Genomic DNA, 17,523 nt, shown 5'->3' with positions numbered 1-17,523 from the left:
TATCATGGGTAGGCAACATTTTTTTTCTTTAGGTGGCAAACATTCAAAAATAGTGGTAAAAAATGTCCAGTGTGTCACTACTATTACAACTTGTACACACATTTGCAAAAGAAACAGATGAGTACTAAAACTGTTAATGGCTTCCCTGTCCTTCCATGTTTTTTTAAGCCAGTTTGTTCAGGCTAGGTTGATAATTTGTAGACTGGAAGATAGTTTAAAGACATTGTGGAGAATTCAAATGTTTGAGAAGTCAGTTGGGTGTCTGTTTTTTCCTATCTAATAGACAGGAAAAAACAGACACCCAGCCGACTTTTCAAACATTTGAATTCCCCCGATTATGTATTGTTATTCGACAGTGAGCAGGACTGACTCACCAGAAGCTCAGGTTTCATTGGGTATACAGACTGTTCTTGGGTTATCTGGTTTTGGAGATGGTCTAATAGGTCTTCTCCATGAGGGAAGGAGGTGGCACAAAAGGGGAGGAGCACACTGTCATGCGTGGATGAAGAGGGACTATCCTCAGAAGTGCCACTGAAAACATCCTCAAGTCCTACCTTGGTTTATCTACACTGGATGTGTAATATGATACCCAAAGATACTTCTGGTCTTTAATAAATAGTCTTTAAGATGTAATTTATTTCCCCCCCTGACTGCTCTACAGATGGGATAGTTTATTGCAGGGAACACTACGTAATGACATAGGATTAAGTAGAGAATCTGTGATGTTTTGGGATATTCCATCTAATTCTAAATGAAAAAAGCATGTGCCACTTTCACTTTGTGGCATTCATTGCATTAAACTTCTGGTCCATCTGCATGGTAACAGGATGCTTAGCGGCTGAGCAAAGAAAACACTGATAATGTCTTTGGGTTTAGATACATATGATAGAATTTTATCTAAACTAATAGCCGCAAACCTACAAACACATGTCAAATTGTTTAAATGACCGAAAGCATAATGTTACTTCACTTCAAGCTGCTAGCTTACTCATCCTGATTTATATCCAAAAAACGAATCATTTGGTTTCCAGGGATTTATTTTAACATAATGCTCTTAGTCCCCATGGCTCAAATATGTATAATTTCTTATTATGTGGGGAATTACCACACAACACCAAATCCTTGTTGTCAAGATTTCAGTCCGTGATAATATTCAGCAGTCATTTAGCATAATTTACAGTTAAAAGCAAAAACAAATGCCAAGAGCAGAGCCTGACTGGAACATTTTACAAAAGTCATTTTTTACAGTTTTTTGTTTTAACCCCAGAGTCATGATAGCTGCTATTCGACAATGTGAAGCACAAACACCCAGATAAAAAAATGTGAGCGCTCCCACTGGGGTTTGCAATTAAGTGGTGGAGGTACTATGGGCCCCATTCAGTAAGGATTGCAAATTCTGCTGAGTATCAGAATTTGCAATCCTTGTGATCGCATGCTGTGGGCCGCCCATCGCAGGGCAAGGCTGGTCAGCATGCTGACTGCCGCCCTTCCCCCCCCCCCTTGATCAAGCAGAAATTGCGATCGCACCGCAATTTCTGCTTGATAGCAGAAATTAGGGATGCCTCCTGCCGGCACAGGAGGCCCGCCACCATCTTTCTTATTGCCGCGGCTGCGTGTGATGTCATGCAGCCGCCTGCGATAACTCCCCCTGTTTTGATGATGTCGCCCACATTTCCCCGCCTCCGCCACGCAACACTGTGTCTCCGCCTAGGAAATGGATCATTGCCGCCCCCACCCCTGCCCCATGAATGCCTCTGCCTGTTTGACAGGCAGAGGTGGTCGCATTTTCTGTGGGTGCATGCGAATAAGTATATTGCAGGGTTACTCTGATCTGCAGATATTGGGGCAGATGTATTAACCTGGAGAAGGCATAAGGAAGTGATAAACCAGTGATAAGTGCAAGGTGATAAATGCACCAGCCAATCAGCTCCTATATGTAAATTAACAGTTAGGAGCTGATTGGCTGGTACATTTATCACTTTGCACTTATCACTGGTTTATCACTTCCTTATAACTTCTCCAGGCTTTAATACATCTGCCCCATTGTGCCTAATTCAGTAAGGATTGCAAATTCTGCTAATTAGCAAAAATTTGCAATCCATTTGTTAGCATGCTGGGGGCCACCCATCGCAGGGCAAGGCTGCCCAGCATTCTGACTGAATTAAGGTTGCCGCCTGCCGGCGCAGATCAGTTGTGCCCGCAGGACACCTGCTACCATGTTTCTGATCGCGACAGCTGCATGTGGCGTCACGCAGCTGCTGCAATCACGCCCCCATCACACCCACCGTTTCCCTGTAGCCACCCCTGCAACGCTCTGTTTCCGCCCTGATTGACAGGCAGAGACAATTGCATATTCTGCTGGCCCCCATAGAAAATGCAGGCGCATGCGCAGGACAGGCGATGCGCATGGGCCTGCACCTTTTTTGTATTTTTTGCACATTGCGATCCAACCTGAATTAGGCCCATATTTTGCCAGATTGTGATCACATCACATTGTGACTACTTTTTCACTGATCCATGTAATTATTTTCTTTCTCTTTGTGATTTAACAAAAACAGCTGATCTCCACAGTGATTTGCAGGATATTTAGGTTTTCACGCAACATTGCAACCACTGAATTACCAGCTGTGACACATTCTACGTTTTTCTGTAAGGAATATATCAATCTGTTTTAATCACAAATCGATACACCTAATAAAAAAAAAAGAACATCATTACAGACTGGCTATATGTGATGGTTATGATGACTAGACAATCCTTTAATGCAGACCAATAAAGTTGAAAAACTTTTAAACAGTTTTAAAAAACAATACATTTGGTCTTCTTTTTCTCGTATTCTCATTTTCATATACATCTAGTTTCATGGCAGACTTGTGACATAGGTGGTAATTCCGAGTTGTTCGCTCGCTAGCTGTTTTTAGCAGCCGTGCTACACTCTCGGAGTGTATCTTAGCTTAGCAGAAGTGCGAACGAAAGGATTGCAGAGCGGCTGCAAAATAATTTTGAGCAGTTTCAGAGTAGCTTCAGACTTACTCAGCGCTTGCGATCACTTCAGACCATTCAGTTCCTGTTTTGACATCACAAACACGCCCTGCATTCGGACAGCCACGCCTGCGTTATTCCAGGCATGCCTGCATTTTTACGATCACTCCCTGAAAACGGTCAGTTGACTCCCAGAAACACCCACTTCATGTCAATCACTCTGCGGCCAGCAGTGCGACTGAAAAGCTTCGCTAGAGCCTGTGTGAAACTACTTCGGCTGTTGTGAAAGTACGTCGCGCGTGCACATTGCGCTGCATACGCATGCGCAGAAGTGCCATTTTTTGTCTCATCGCTGCACAGCGAACGAATGCAGCTAGCGAACAATTTGGAATGACCACCATAGTATTGCCTGGACAATTCTCTTCACCTGTGTGTAATGCATGTGCTGTCATGGATGCTCCACTAATAAAAAAAAGGATGCAATTTAAGTGAACGACCTGGCCACAAAGTGTCTCAGAAAAGAACAGTCAAAAGCATTTCAACACAATCTGGTCAATACAACGACAAGGCGCTTGTCACACTTCAGCACATATGCTCTATGAGCACTACTGGAATTGTAAAGGAAGAACCCAACATTGGGAGCCTGATTCACACTCAGCAGCGCCTATTGGCTGTATGGTGACTTCTTCCCTTGTGTACATCTGTTCACCTGCAAAGACTGAGGCACCCACTTTCAGCATCCGTGCACACAAGTAGTAGTGATTGGTGCTTTCTTACACGTCACCATCGGTCGCACCACAGGACTTTTACAATTATTTAACGCATGCGCAGTTGCAAAACATTGCTCAAATACGTGAGCCTTGGCATTATGTGCAGATTCCGTGCAACTCTGAATCAGACCAAAAGTATACTCCCACCTTACATCTACTTTCACACACTGATGCTGGTCTACTAATATAGATCTAGAGCACTGTTTCCCAACTTCAGTGCTCAAGGAACACTAACAGTCCAGGTTTTAGTGATATCCATGCTTGAGCACAGATGGTCAAATCAAAATAACAGAGGTACTAATTAAATCACCTGTGTTTTAGTATGGCTATGCTTACAACCTGGACTGTTATAACAGTTTAAGACCAATGCCGGGGCTATGACTCTGCTTTTTCCCAGGTAATGGAACAGTTGGACCCAGCTCACAGCTCCTTTACCCCTTTCACGCTGCACCTTGGTCCTGGGATAGTCCCAAGTCCTCCCCTTTTACACTGAACTGGTGTCTGCACCGGTGTCTGCCCTGCATGTCACTGTAGACACTCCCTTGAGGTAGGTCCCCAGATACACAGCCAATCAGCAACTTTGGAAGGTAACCCATATCGAAAAACCTGGGAATAACCTTGGTAGTGAGCAGGGTCGAGGACCCGGAAGTCTGGACCTGGGTAGACCCTTTCACACAGAGAAAATACCTGGGTTGACCCAGGTTGGCCCAGCAATATCCTGTGTCCAACCCTCTATGTGAAAGGGGTATTAGTGTGCCTTGAGGACCATAGTAGCATACCTCCCAACATTTGCCAAAGGGAAAGAGGGACCTTTATGCGCAGCTTCGGGAAAATGGGGCGTAGCTTAAGCTTTGCGACAATGCCATGACTGCCTGCCATACCTCCCGTTTTCGTCATTGAGGGGGCATGCCAAGCCCTCTGTGAGCTGCTGGCATGCCCCCACTCCCTCTATCTCATGTGAATAGACACAGTGCGCACAGCGTCTTTTCACCGCTGCTCTGCTAAGCAGGACAGCGACTGACAGAGCCTCCCAACTGCCCCCCCCCCCCACCGTGAGACACAGTGGGACAGTCTCAAAAGAATGGGACTGTCCCGCAAAAATCGGGACAGTTGGGAGGTAAGTATGTAGTAGGGAACCCCTGCTCTTTGGTAGCAAAACGGAAATAGCTAGTATTTTATGCCCAGGCAAACTATGTTGCAATACAAGGGCTGCAAATACATTTATTTTTCATTTATTTTATTTTTTGTTTTTGCATGCAAGCTGGCTGCTTTGCATGTAGCCCATGAACACTAGGCAGCTTTATTTTTACACTGCAATTAAGATTTGAGTTTGGACACGCCCCTCTCAAATCTAAATCTCTCTGCTCATTTTCTAACTGCCCCACCTGCAGTGCAATATGGTTTTTTACCAAGGTGCAAAGTTATTTTATTTTTTTGCTTTGTTCTTCCTGTAAGGGGCTAATTCAGACCTGATCGCAGCTGTGCTAAATTTAACACATCTACGATCAGCTTCCCTGACATGCGGGGGGACGCCCAGCACAGGGCTAGTCCGCCCCGCATGTCAGTCCCTGCCCCATCGCACAAGTAAAAAAGCATCGCACTCCGGCAATACTTTTGTACTTCAGGAGTAGCTCCCGGCCAGCATAGCTTCTGCGCGCTGGCAGGGAGCTACTCGTCGATGCCCGGCTCGCATTGGCAGAGTGTGACGTCACGCAGCTGCCGCGGCCCGCCCCCCGCAATGGTCCGGGCATGCCTGTGTTGCTCTGACCGTGCTCCCTAAACAGTGGCTAAACGCCACCGTCCAGCCCCCCTCCCGCCTCCCACGCCCAGCGACCGCCTCTGTCTGTTAATCAGACAGAGGCATTTGCAGGGCTACGACAGCCGACAGCTGTCTGCCATGCGCCGGCGCCATGCGCAGTTCAGACCTGATCTCTGCTGTGCAAAAACTCACAGCAGCGATCAGGTCTGAATCAGCTCATAAGTCCAAATCAGCCCCACAATCTGGATGAAATACAAATCATATGTATAGAAAGAAGACGGCTTCCTGCTATAGAAATATGAGAGATCTGGGACTTTTACAGATGTTTTCTGTTGTCTGTGTTTCTCTCTCTCTCTCTCTCTCTCTCTCTCTCTCTCTCTTCATGTCACACAAACACAATTTTTATTTAAGTGACTAGCAAATCTTTAGCTTGTCCTTTTCAACTTCCTTGTCATATTTTCCACACCCCATTAACTCCTCATCTGTCTCAATGTTCATTAGCCTCCCTGGGTCCAGTGACCTTCTTACATCATCGTTTTAGTGTCATTTATAGGCTCCTTGTGATTCATTGCACTCCGGTGGGTGATCCTAAGGGCTGGTTGGAATAACCTCATACCTTCATCATTTTTTCCATTTTCTATTTATCAATATTTTTAGTATGATGAGTTAAATCTGTCACTGGCAGCTTTGTCAGCTGATTTGAGAAACAAGGATATTTGTCAATACTTTTTGTTACAAATTACTCGGGAACAAGTATAATATTACGGTGCACTGCCTTTTTTTTTTTACTTAACAGTGAAGTATGAAACAAAACACGAATAGTTGGATTATGAAATTTGTTTTAAATAGAGGTTCCTAACAATTTTACAATATCGCTCTTCCCAAATCAACTTGGTGGCAGGTGGTTCAGCTGATTGTTACAAGGCTCCACTGTTTCCATTGAATAACTCACACCCTGTGATGAAGGGGTCTATGTATTAAGCCTTGTATGGAGATAAAGTTCCAGCCAATCAGCTCCTCACAGTCATTTTTCAAACACAACCTGTGGCATGGCAGTTAGGAGCCAATTGGCCGGTACTTTATCTCCGTCGACTTTATCTCCATCCAAGGCTTATTAAATAGACCCCTCAGTTTGTTTACCTGTGACTTCATGACATTACCACTGCCACCTACCACTCTGTCCTTCCCTGCACATTTATACAAGTGGAGAGGTCACTGCTTTCCATAGGATCTGCCCTGGTCTCCTACTGAAATCTATACTGCTTTGAACAATCCAATTATCAGATTGGCCACAGTTTAGTCTTTACAGTTTAAACTAGATGAAAAAAACCATAACTAAAAACTGCTCAGACTTTAGTCTAATTCATCTAATACATGCACAGTGTTGTATGCCAGGGTTTAGTATTTATTTGGAAATGCCAGACCAGAGCTCTGTTGGGTATTAGAGTAGTTTTAGAGCTTGAGCTAAGTTTACAGTTAAGACTTAACTATAGATACAGAAATAATTTGCATGATCAAATCTATATTTTTATTTTTTTATTACCCCCAAATAGCTTTGTGTGCATGCCTACAACATCTAGTGATTGCAAAAATCTCTGCTGAACCAATGGCAGCAAACGGGCATGAAGTAATCCACTGGTTATTCTAAATGTTTGATAGATGATCCAGCTGCTTGGACTGAATGGCAAGCGACTAAATGTGTGTATTGCTAGAGTGGCCAGAAGAATAAGCTCCTTTAGAGAGCTAATTTCTGTACCTACGTCGCTCTATACACTTAGGGTTAAATTTCGTTGTTTGCGTGAGTTTGCAATCTCCGGTGTGTTTCCCCATTTTTGCAAACACAGGAATTTACTAAAGGCAAAACACAGGAGTGATGCAAGGAATAGAATTTCAAAACACAGATGATCATGCTAATACAATGAAATATAGAGTAAAAACCATAAAACATATACAACCCTTAAGGCTGATGCAAATGTCCAATCTTCAAATTTCACACCTCCTCCTCACAGTATGTATCAAAGGAAAATCGACATGTAAAACAGAGGGGAGAGGAAAGCCACATGTGTAGTACAGTAATTTAATAACACATACACACATATAATGAACATATAAAATCACAATAAAAGATGGTAAAATTCCCCATAGGTGACGGCCACAGGGAGACTGCGGAACAATTACCAGAGTGTCCGAGAACCCAAGAAAAAGTTCTCAGACAAGTTCTTTAAACTCCAGAAACCGCCCGGGCTGGGAGCTGGAAAGTCCCTGGTTCTTGAAAACGCAGACCACCCTCTGAACGCTGACCACAAATGAGGCTCTCCAACGCGTTTCAACTCCTTCTTCCTGGAGTCTTTCTCAAGGCTGGATACCATCAATACAGTCACTATCCGGATAGTTAAGCTCTCTTTTGGCCAATCCCAAGCGACGTAATGACAAGTTTCCTCCGTTATAGCGTAAACACGCTATCGGGTTTCCATAGTTAACGGAAGTCCACCTCCGTCACTTCCGCTCGAGGGTCCGTGGTGTTGTTGCCATGGTGACCGGACACGTCAGAACATCACTTCCGGTCACGGTGTCCTCGCTCAAGTTGCCATAACAACTGAGCACACGGACCCGTCTTTTCCAGAAGTGCGTCCCTGACTGCCTGCAAGTCTCGGCACTCGCCGCCATGGTTGCACTGTAAACGGACCCATAATGAGTGGCTAGGAGTATTCAATACTTATCTTTTACATGAAGGAATTGAGTCCAACATACATATCAAATAGTCCCAAATATGAATGACTGCAGGATCACACAATGAGCTCTAAAAATACAGAATAAAATATAGAATAAAAACAAATGAATAATCAAATAAAACTACATAAACCATTTCAACTCAAAATCATTATTAAGGCCCATAGGATGTAAAGTATTAAATTCATAGATAAAGGGGGTAATTCCAAGTAGATTGCAGCAGGAATTTTTTTAGCAGTTGGGCAAAACCATGTGCACTGCAGGGGAGGCAGAACTAACATGTGCAGAAAGAGTTAGATTTGGGTGGGTTATTTTGTTTCTGTGCAGGGTAAATACTGGCTGCTTTATTTTTACACTGCAAATTAGATTGCAGATTGAACACACCACACCCAAATCTAACTCTCTCTGCACATGTTATATCTGCCTCCCCTGCAGTGCACATGGTTTTGCCCAACTGCTAACAAAATTCCTGCTGCGATCAACTTGGAATTACCCCCAAAATGCATCTCGCTTTTGCTGAAAGGTGTGGTAATATCCCGTTGCCGTGGTCCGCATTTGACCACTTTAATGGCTCCATTTCTAACTATCCCTCCTATGGAGCTCTTGTGATGTATTCTAAAGTGGTTCGACAAAGCATGGGACTCCAAGCTTTTCTTAATGTTCCTGCAATGCTCGCTTAAGCGAGTTTTAAGAGGTCTAGTAGTGTGACCTATGTAAAAAAGATGACACCTGCACTCAATAAAATAGACCACATTCTTTACATTACAGGTGATAAAATCTCTAATTTTAACAGTTTTACCGTTAATGCACACAGGCTCAAGTTTATTAGTCCCATCATTTGGTACCTCTCGGCAGCAGATACATGTACCACAGCGGTGAAAACCCTGCGTTAAAACCCTACCTTCCCTCTTTTTTGGGGGTATATACTCTTGACCAGGGAAGTCTTTAAATTGGGGGCTCTTTTATAAATAAAAGCGGGGTGATTGGGGAATAATTCACCTAAAACAGGGTCTTTCTTAAGAATTTTCCAATTACGTCTCAACGATTTCTCAAGGGGTTTATGTTTATATATATATATATATATATGTAATATATATATATATATATTTACACACACAGGTCGAGTATACCTTATCCAAAATGCTTGGGACCAGAAGCATTTTGTATAACAGATTATTCCATATTTCTGAATATTTTTATGCCCCCACTATAATACCAGTTACACATAATGTCCCTCAGTATAGTGATACACATAATGCATCCATTACTCCCTCATCCTCCTGTGCAGCATGCCCCACTGACTTACCTTAGCAGGATGCTCCTTCATGGGCATGCTGATTCAGGGGTTAGGGCTCCAGCTGTAATGGCTGCGGCTTTAAGGGCTCTGTCTGTCAGGGCTCCACGCTCCCTGCTCACTGCTGGCTGCTTCACATTGCCGCATGGGTACTGGTGGGCGGTGCAGGCAGTGGGGCAATGTCACCATAAGCGGATGGAGGTAAAATGCTAGGGACACAGTTCTAACACATTCTGACCTGCCAATGGGCCGCAAAAGGACCCCTGCCCGAGGGCCGCAAAATGATGCAGTAGGGGCTGAATGCGTCCCACGGGCCGCAAGTTTGACACCCCTGCATTAGAAGATATATACTATTAAATATATAGAATAATAAAACTATCCTGCTGCTAACAGCTCATAACAATAGGCAGGTGCATGGTTAGTTCATTATAAACAATAAAGTCACAATGCGATATACTGTACCTTTCATGGCCTGTGCCCGAGGAATGAAAGGAAGTTTAATTTCACAAAGCCAAACTTTTCATTTGTGTATCAATGTTGAAGTCATTGTTATCTGATAACCAAGTTATTAAGTCTTAAGGGGGGTACACACGGAGAGATACGTGCTTAAATTCTACGCAATCTGACTAGATTGCTTAGAAATAAGCATGGATCTCTCCGTATGTAGGGTGCCGGCGACAGAGATACGCAGTCCCGTGCGTCACTATCGCCGGCTCTAGATATGGCATGCATGCCAAGTCTAGTGAGATCGCTCATTTTACCGCTGGGTGAAATGAGCGTCCCCCCATCCCTCGCTCAGCACACATTGGGCTGAGTGCTGGGTGGGGGGAGAGATATGTGCTGAGCGTTCTGTTCTAGATTGCTCAGCACACATCTCCGTGTGTACAGGGATATACATGCACATCTAACTAGAGGACAAATGAATGTAATTGTGTACAGACGCATTTCAAACTTCACAAGCCTGGATGCTACATTAGAAATTGCTCCCCACCCCTTCAAAAATAAATATTGAAACCTGCCATAATATTCTCCTTAGTATACAGGGGTTTTGTTGCAATGTAGATAGCGCTATACAGTTGTCAGCTGCAGGAGCGCTTTAAGAGAGAAGAGGTCCATGTGCAGCCTCGTCCACCCGAACCCCCTCCTCTCTGCAGGTAGTGCTGTAGAGTCTGATTACTAGAGGGCTCAGACTCTAATGCACATGCGCAGATCTCTGGGAAAATGATGTGCAGTAGCAGCTATTTTCCCAGTGATTGCAGCGCATGTGCAAAATGCTGTGAAAATGGCCATCGGCACGGAACTCCCAAGGGGTGATTATTCAAGAAACGGGTGCAGCGTGTGTGGTGTGGGCCCCCTTAGACTCAGCAGACAACAACACTGCACCCATTATAAATATGCCAGTGGTCGGCTGGCAATGGACACAGTGGGATGGATCTCACTACCAATGGAATCAGAATGCCTTTCACACAGTAGACTAAACCGCCTTAATTGCCAGGTTTTGCTTTGCAATGTCCGCACACTTCAAGTGCTCATGGACCATATGATTTCCTATTATTACTTCCTTATAAAACTTAGGGGGGGGGGATTCAATTGCAGGTGATAACCCATTTTCACATTAAAAGTTGTCTCTTTACATGAAAAGTAGTTATGATACAATTCAATTGCAGGTGAAGTTAAAATGTGAAAATTCTCCATAGGATTTAGCACAAAAAAAAAATTGCCACCTCCTGAGCAGGTAAAAAGTTGAGGAAAATCCCTATTTTAAGGTAAAAATGTTAAGACTTAGGCCCTCATTCCAAGTTGATTGCTCGCTGGCTAGTTTTAGCAGCCGTGCAAATGCTATGCCACCGCCCACTGCGGAGTGTATTTTAGCTTAGCAGAAGTGCGAACGCATGTGCAGCCGAGCTCTGCAAAAACAGTTTGTGCAGTTTCTGAGTAGCTCTGAACTTACTCATCGCTTGCGATCACTTCAGCCTATTCGTGTCCGGATTTGACGTCATACACCCGCCCAGTGAACGCCCAGCCACACCTGCGTTTTTTCAGACACGCCTTTCAGACACGGTCAGTTGACACCTAGGGGGCCTTCCTGTCAATCTTCTTGCGGCCGTCAGTGCTACTGAAAACTTCGCTAGAACCTGTGCACAACCAACGGACTTTGCACCCGCACGTCGCGCGTGAGCATTGCGGAGCATATGCATGCGCAGAAAAACTGATTTATAGCCTGATCGCTGTGCTGCGAACAACGGCAGCTAGCGATCAACTCGGAATGACCCCCAGAGTTCAGAACCACTGGGACAACCTACCTAATTATTAATTAGCCACTTAGAATGTTTTCATTATCTTAATTATGGCCACAAATATACTAACACGTTAAAAAACAGCAACAATTATCAAGTGAAACACTTAATACCCATTTTCGAATTGGATTGCACAATAAGTTAACACCCGATGATGATACAGTAGGTACTTTAAGTTAACACTCAAAAACGTAAAACTATATCGCATCTAATTGAATTCCCCCTAGATGTCTTCCTACAGGGAACTACAGCAAATTATGTATCTCATTGTCATATTGTAAGTAAAAATTGGTAATTTGTGCGATGCATGAATATACGATTGTGCTATAATAAACCCATTCCCCAATGATGTGAGGTTTAAGGTGTATTATTGTATAATGAACTTCAGTAATGTACAAGCAGTTCAAATATAGTGATAGTAAAAAGAACATGTCACTTATCCGTCCGTTGACGGATAAGTGACATGTTCTTTTTACTATCACTATATTTCAAGCTGGATATGCAGGCACATTGATTGTCTTGTTGTTTGTTTACATATCTTTCAAGGACATTTGAAATTGAGCCACCTGTACAATATTTCTTGGAGTGCCTGGTCTGGGTGAAAATAAATATGAGATAATCTTTTCGATATGACAAGATTGAGTGCCCTTTGTAAATATCCTTATTTTGCTCTGGACCACATGGAACAGAATTAAGGGAGCACCTGTGCCAACTATATAGGAGTGTGCAAATGTCTATGGACTCTACATATATTACCCCTTGATGAAGTCCTGACAAAAAGCATAGAGGACGAAAAGCGTTGGGTACACATTCCACTCCTCAAGGATAAGCAGATAAGCTTTTATACTTTTATATATTGTACGAGTCCACCTATTATTATTTTGTTTTGTCTTTTATTATGTCTACTGTCTACGTCATTAAATTAATTTTATAAATACTACACTATGAGTATTATTCCCTCCTGTTGGGAGTTTTATGTTTAAGGCATCCACTATAAATCCAGGAGAAGATCCCTGAGAGAATTCATTATACGCAAGAAACATAAGTACTGAGGGTACTATTATATATAATTACTTTTTTCACCTGGCTAAGGATACCAACTATTTTGCACTAAATATACACAAAGGGTGTATCTGCACTAATTGATGCATATTTAAAATTGTATCCACGGCACAATACACCATCAGCACAATCACTTTATGTAGTTCAAATACTACACTATTATTGTCCATATATCTGTTTTCTATATTTCGGCTGGTGTACTGGATTATTGGAGATTCTAGAAGATTGGCCTACCAGGATGACTGTAACGCAGAAAGACATTATTTACTAATCGAAATCCTGATTGGTTTCCGGTACGCATATTGATTTACTATCCACACTGGGAGAATCTGTATCACTGAAGGTGCTGGGTCCTACTACTTTTTTCATATATATACAGTATATATATATAAACATATACACTGCTCAAAAAAATAAAGGGAACACTAAAATAACACATCCTAGATCTGAATGAATGAAATATTCTTATTAAATACTTTGTTCTTTACATAGTTGAATGTGCTGACAACAAAAGCACACAAAAATTATCAATGGAAATCAAATTTATTAACCCATGGAGGTCTGGATTTGGAGTCACACTCAAAATGAAAGTGGAAAAACATACTACAGGCTGATCCAACTTTGATGTAATGTCCTTAAAACAAGTCAAAATGAGGCTCAGTAGTGTGTGTGGCCTCCACGTGCCTGTATGACCTCCCCACAACGCCTGGGCATGCTCCTGATGAGGTGGCGGATGGTCTCCTGAGGGATCTCCTCCCAGACCTGGACTAAAGCATCCGCCAACTCCTGGACAGTCTGTGGTGCAACGTGGCGTTGGTGGATGGAGCGAGCAATGATGTCCCAGATGTGCTCAATTGGATTCAGGTCTGGGGAACGGGCAGACCAGTCCATAGCATCAATGCCTTCGTCTTGCAGGAACTGCTGACACACTCCAGCCACATGAGGTCTAGCATTGTCTTGCATTAGGAGGAACCCAGGGCCAACCGCACCAGCATATGGTCTCACAAGAGGTCTGAGGATCTCATCTCGGTACCTAATGGCAGTCAGGCTACCTCTGGCGAGCACATGGAGGGCTGTGCGGCCCCCCAAAGAAATGCCACCCCACACCATTACTGACCCACTGCCTAACCGGTCATGCTGAAGGATGTTGCAGACAGCAGAACGTTCTCCTTGGCGTCTCCAGACTCTGTCACGTCTGTCACATGTGCTCAGTGAGAACCTGCTTTCATCTGTGAAGAGCACAGGGCGCCAGTGGCGAATTTGCCAATCTTGGTGTTCTCTGGTAAATGCCAAACGTCCTGCACGGTGTTGGGCTGTAAGCACAACCCCCACCTGTGGACGTCGGGCCCTCATACCACCCTCATGGAGTCTGTTTCTGATCGTTTGAGTAGACACATGCACATTTGTGGCTTGCTGGAGGTCATTTTGCAGGGCTCTGGCAGTGCTCCTCCTGTTCCTCCTTGCACAAAGGTGGAGGTAGCGGTCCTGCTGCTGGGTTGTTGCCCTCCTACGGCCTCCTCCACGTCTCCTGATGTACTTGCCTGTCTCCTTGTAGTGCCTCCATGCTTTGGACACTACGCTGACAGACACAGCAAACATTCTTGCCAAAGCTCGCATAGATGTGCCATCCTGGATGAGCTGCACTACCTGACCCACTTGTGTGGGTTGTAGACTCCGTCTCATGCTACCACTAGAGTGAAAGCACCGCCAGCTTTCAAAAGTGACCAAAACATCAGCCAGAAAGCATAGGAGCTGAGAAGTGCAGAACAACTCCTTTATTGGGGGTGTCTTGCTAATTGCCTATAATTTCCACCTGTTGTCTATTCCATTTGCACAACAGCATGTGAAATTGATAGTCAATCAGTGTTGCTTCCTAAGTGGACAGTTTGATTTCACAGAAGTGTGATTGACTTGGAGTTACATTGTGTTGTTTAAGTGTTCCCTTTATTTTTTTGAGCAGTGTGTATATGTATATATATATATATATGTATATATACATATACACACACACACACACACATCTGTGCATACATACGTACATATTAAACATATATATATATATATACACACACACACGCACACAGTGTGTGTGTGTGTGTGTGTATATATATATATATATAGAGAGAGAGAGAGAGAGACAGAGTATATGTGTGGCACACAGCTTACATGCAATACACACACACAGCATACTTACAAACATGCAGCATATGCACACGCGCACACATACTGTACATGTAGCATGCACACACACAGCATGCTTAAAAAAACAACAGGGCACATACACACACATTGCATACTGTACTTCTTACACACACAGAGCAGTTTTAAAACACACAGGGCATACACGCACCCCCCCTTTCCCCATACTTCAGACGTAGTTTGCTGCTACAGTAGCTCCTCTGTGACTGCCTGGCAGTGATGGGCGGCACAGAAACTCTTCCTGTCAGCTCTGTACTCGCGGCGTCCTGCCCGGCCACCGTCGGATCAGCTGTCAGAGCTTCCGCGTCAGGTGGAATGGATATGAAAGCCACCTGACGCGGAAGCGCCTGACAGCTGAACTGGTGGTGGCTGGGCAGCACGCCGCGAGCACAGAGCTGACAGGAAGAGTTTCTGCGCCGCCAAGCAGTGCGGTAGCCGGGCAGCAGCACTGGGGTGAGGGTGTGCGGACGGTGCAGAGATGGAGACAAGGTTGTTTCCGTCTCTGAAAAAAGAATTTAGTCCGTCAGGGGGGTTTCTGGGTACTCGGACCCCCCCCCCTGTGTGCACCACTGCATGCCTAAATATTGGAGTAAGTAGCATTAACTGAGAGGAACAGCATCCAAGACCAGGGTCAGAGTACCCAAAGTCAAAGATGAAATGAGACAAAAGAGAGGAAAGAAGGGGAGAAAAAAAGAGAGAGAAAAAAAAGAGGGGATTGAGGAGAGGCCGTGGAGTAGCCTTCCCATTGAGCATGTTCATATTCATATTGCATATTCAGCGAGTGATATGAGTGTGGATCTATAACACTAGAGATCCTATAACAAAAAGAATATTAGGTTAGACCCGGAAGGGGTACGTTGTGATGAGAGTACCAAGGTCGCCATGTAGAATGACATTTTTGAACAGTATTGTGATGAAGACTGGTTATATATTCCATTTTCGCAATAAACCAAATCCTGTTCAAAAGTTCCTGTTTACTAAGAGCTGTCAAAGATTTCCAATTGCGAGCTATTTGATATTTTGATGCGCAGGAGATGTGAAGAATTAATTTGTTGGTTTCTTTTGGAATGTGTTCAATGGGGCACAGAGAAGCTTATTAGCCAGAGAGAGGGGTGTACTAAGAGCAGTGAGTCGCGCTATTAATTGTTGAACCATGTTCCAGAATGGGGTGAGCAGTGGACATGTTCACCATGTATGAAAGAATGTACCAACTTGGCGGCAGTTTCTCCAGCACAAATTGGAGGTATTTGGAAACATTCTATGCAGGCGCTCCGGGACTAAATACCATCGGGTGTATACCTTGTATGAGTTCTCCCGTACCGCTACGCTAATAGAGCACTTAGAGATGGTCGCACGAATAACGTCCCAATCTTCCTCAACAAGGTGAATACCAATATATAATTCCCAGGCCTGTTCGTGGGACTCAAATGGAGGAGACTCCAATGCCAATACAGAGATGTACAAGTATGAAATGGAACCTTTGTCAGTGGGTCTATACATACAAAGTCTTTCAAAAGGAGAGGGGATTCGAGGCAGTTGGGCAGGAAATGAGGAGGAGATGAAATGACGGATTTGTACATATTGGTAGTGAAATGTGTCAGGGAATCCGTATTTCTCTGACGTCCTAGTGGATGCTGGGGACTCCGTAAGGACCATGGGGATATAGCGGCTCCGCAGGAGACAGGGCACAATAATAAAAGCTTTAGGATCAGGTGGTGTGCACTGGCTCCTCCCCCTATGACCCTCCTCCAAGCCTCAGTTAGATTTTTGTGCCCGGCCGAGAAGGGTGCAATCTAGGTGGCTCTCCTGAGCTGCTTAGAATAAAAGTTTAAGTTAGGTTTTTTTCTTTCAGTGAGACCTGCTGGCAACAGGCTCACTGCTACGAGGGACTTAGGGGAGAGAAGTAAACTCACCTGCGTGCAGGATGGATTTGCTTCTTAGGCTACTGGACACCATTAGCTCCAGAGGGAGTCGGAACACAGGTCTCACCCTGGGGTTCGTCCCGGAGCCGTGCCGCCGACCCCCCTTGCAGATGCCGAAGTGGAAGAGGTCCAGAGGTCCAGAAACAGGCGGCAGAAGACTTTCAGTCTTCATAAGGTAGCGCACAGCACTGCAGCTGTGCGCCATTGTTGTCAGCACACTTCACCAACAGTCACCAACTGTCACTGAGGGTGCAGGGCGCTGGGGGGGGCGCCCTGGGCAGCAATGTATAATACCTTTTTATGGCTAAAATACATCACATATAGCCCTTGAGGCTATATGGATGTATTTAACCCCTGCCAGATCTCACAAACTCCGGGAGAAGAGCCCGCCGAAAAGGGGGCGGGGCCTATTCTCCTCAGCACACGGCGCCATTTTCCTGCTCAGCTCTGCTGTGAGGAAGGCTCCCAGGCTCTCCCCTGCACTGCACTACAGAAACAGGGTTAAAAC

This window comes from Pseudophryne corroboree, chromosome 4 (genome assembly GCF_028390025.1).
Source record: "Pseudophryne corroboree isolate aPseCor3 chromosome 4, aPseCor3.hap2, whole genome shotgun sequence".
NCBI lineage: Eukaryota > Metazoa > Chordata > Amphibia > Anura > Myobatrachidae > Pseudophryne > Pseudophryne corroboree.
This window is presented reverse-complemented; position numbering follows the sequence as displayed.